Consider the following 2,894-nt stretch of genomic DNA (forward strand, 5'->3'; position numbering starts at 1 on the left):
TCCAAGAGGACTTATGCAATACCCAGATCTGTTGCACCCAGAGCCCCTACTCTGGTGGCAAGGCACTGCTGACCCATACCTCTGCAGAAGACACTCAGACACTCAGAGGCAAGTATGGCTCAGTCTCTGTGGAGTCTCCTGGTGTACATAAGGTTTTGTTTGAGCCCTCCGAGTGTCTCTGGTAGGTATGGGGTTTGATTCTAAACAGAATTTCACCCCTCCTACCATCTTGCTGAGGCTTCTCCTTTGCCCTTGGACGTGTGGAATCTTTTTTTGGTGGGATCCAACTTTCTCCTGTCAATGGTTGTTCAGCAGTCAGTTGTAATTTTGGAGTTCTCACAGGAGAAGATGAGCGCATGTCCTTCTACTCCATTTTGTAGACCTACTGCTAAGTCGCTTCAGTCGTGTCCGACTCTGTGTGACCCCATAGACGGAAGCCCACCGGGCTCCCCCGTCCCTGGGATTCTCCAGGCAAGAACACTGGAGTGGGCTGCCATTTCCTTCTCCGATGCATGAAAGTGAAAAGTGAAAGGGAAGTCGCTCAGTCATGTCTGACTCTTAGCGACCCCATGGATTGCAGCCTACCAGGCTCCTCCATCCATGGGATTTTCCAGGCAAGAGTACTGGAGTGGGGTGCCATTGCCTTCTCTGTTGTAGACCTAAGCACTTCCCAAATGCCCCTCCTCTTAATACCACACTGGGGATTAGGATTTTGATATGTGAATTTTGAGGGACAAAAACATTCAGTTTATCACACCACATCCAAACCTACTTAGCCTATAATATACCAACAATACCTCAGGGGTGTCCATGAATTCCATGCTTCCTTAGTTCAGACCCCTTCCTCTCAGGCCCCTGAGTTCCTGGCTCCCGTAAGCCAGGCAGAGAGGATGTGAGAGGAGCCCCCTCTCCACTCTCCCCTTGTGCCCTGTATGTAGCCTTGCCATAATCCTTAGCACAGGGTACAGCAATCAAATGTTCACATGCTCATCTCCCACTCTGACTGCTTATACTGGAAGAAGACACTGTGTGTGACTAATGGAACATCTCCAGTCCTCAGCATTGCTGCTAAATGATGGCTCTTGAATGAATAAATTAGTAACTAGGCGTTCTGGCTGAAGGGCAAGGGGAGAGTTTAAGTATCTGTGCCTAAGAAGACAAGTCAGAACAGCCCCTTGCAGAGGTTATTAGAGAGGCCTTTGGCAATAGGCTGTCGGTTTCTGTCGATGTCTGCGTTATTCATGAGCCTGATGCTACTTCTGTATCATCCTTGCTGGGCCACCAGTGAGTGCGGACCCCTCCCCCCGAGAGATGCCACGTTTCCCCAATGAACTCTTGTGCTTCCTCTGAAGGCTCTTTTCAAGAACAAATGCCCATTGACTTAATTAATCTCACCTCTGAAAGTGTGATTTGGGAACTCAAAGGCAGGTAACAGTTGAAAGCTACTGTTAACTAGAAATCAAATCTTCAGGCTAACAAATACAGAAGGATAGGTATCACACTGAAATAGAAGAAAGTCTAGAAATAAACCCATAACTGATTTACACACTAGATGGTGGGTATAACAGATTTTCCTTTGTGACACCAGAACAAGGAAAAAAAAAATAGGGTTGTAAGGGAACTGAAATTAGTTGTCTCTCCTTTGATTAGTCTTACCAACCATCACTTCATCAAAAGATGTTTTCAAGCCCTTTTGCTTCACCAGAGAAGAAAGAGAAGGAATTTAGGAGGGTCTCTCTGTGTGCTTGCATCCTCAGGGCCTGCCTGTCCCATTTATACCACCTACAGTCCACCAGGTTCCCTCTGTCCATGGAATTCTTCAGGCAAGAACACTGGAGTAGGTTGTCATTCCCCTCTCCAGGGGATCTTCCTGACCCGGGGATTGTACCCGGGTCTCCTGCATTGCAGGCAGATTATTTACCTTGTGAGCCACAGGGAAGCCCTATTTATAACACCAGCTTTTGCCAATTTCAGTCTCCATTATCCAGCCTTCCCCCAAACCTTCCACGGCTGCCTTGTGGTTGTAAAGTAAAAAACTGTTACCCATGTGTGACCTTGTGTGACCTCAAGTTCTTACACACATACCACTGGTGTGCATAGTGTTTCCTGGGGCACACTGGACCGGGGTTGGGGGCTGGGCTTGCTTCTTGGTAGCCTGCAGGTCTTAGTTCTTGGCTTAACCCCAAAGGATACAGTTGGACCTCCCATGAGGCTTCCTGGATTCTCATCACAGGGATCTCTGGAGGTCTCACCTGCCAGCCTCCAGACTTGTCTGGTCATGACTGAGCTTGAATTAGACACACAGTTTATTGTTTTTTTTTTTTTATGTTTTTTTATCATTTTATTAGGAATAATTCCAAATGGGTTATGAAGAAAACTTATTCATTGAGTTTGATGAGTTTTCCAAAAACTGTTAATGAAGATATGTTCACCAATAAACAATAAAACATCAGCAGAACTATCATATACTGGGCAAAGAGTCAGGCTGACACCAAAAGCAACATGCAACATAAAAAAGATACAATATAAAGGAAGACAGTCTGCTGAGGATTAAAAATCACCTCCATATGCACTCTTTGCATCTAGCACAGAACTAATTATCAAACCCAAACCACACCAAAGTAAGCTTGGCTGATGGAAGCCAGGAGTCAATAAAAATGGGAGGAGAAATAGAAGTTCCTCAGTGCAAGATCTGAATAGTGTTTTGGAGCATTTCCCTGGCTGGTACAAGCAGTAGTAAAAAATCTTTTTGGCAAGGGGGGAAAATACAAATGGAATGCTACAATTTTTAAAATCAGCAGACTGTCCCAGGAATGATAAAGGTATCATTAAAGTAGCAGGGGGTAACTTTAAAACATTATTCCTTGTGGGCTCAAAAAAAAAAAAAAAAGAAT

At 45.2% G+C, this 2,894-nt stretch overlaps 1 protein-coding gene across 1 annotated transcript in view; it reads left to right on the top strand.

The window, feature by feature from the left end:
- TRPA1 (transient receptor potential cation channel, subfamily A, member 1) overlaps positions 1 to 2,894 on the top strand; it is a 55,426-nt gene that overhangs the window by 13,612 nt on the left and 38,920 nt on the right.

The sequence above is a fragment of the Bison bison genome, unplaced genomic scaffold, assembly GCF_000754665.1.
Source record: "Bison bison bison isolate TAMUID 2011002044 unplaced genomic scaffold, Bison_UMD1.0 scf7180017864241, whole genome shotgun sequence".
In the NCBI taxonomy this organism is placed as follows: domain Eukaryota; kingdom Metazoa; phylum Chordata; class Mammalia; order Artiodactyla; family Bovidae; genus Bison; species Bison bison.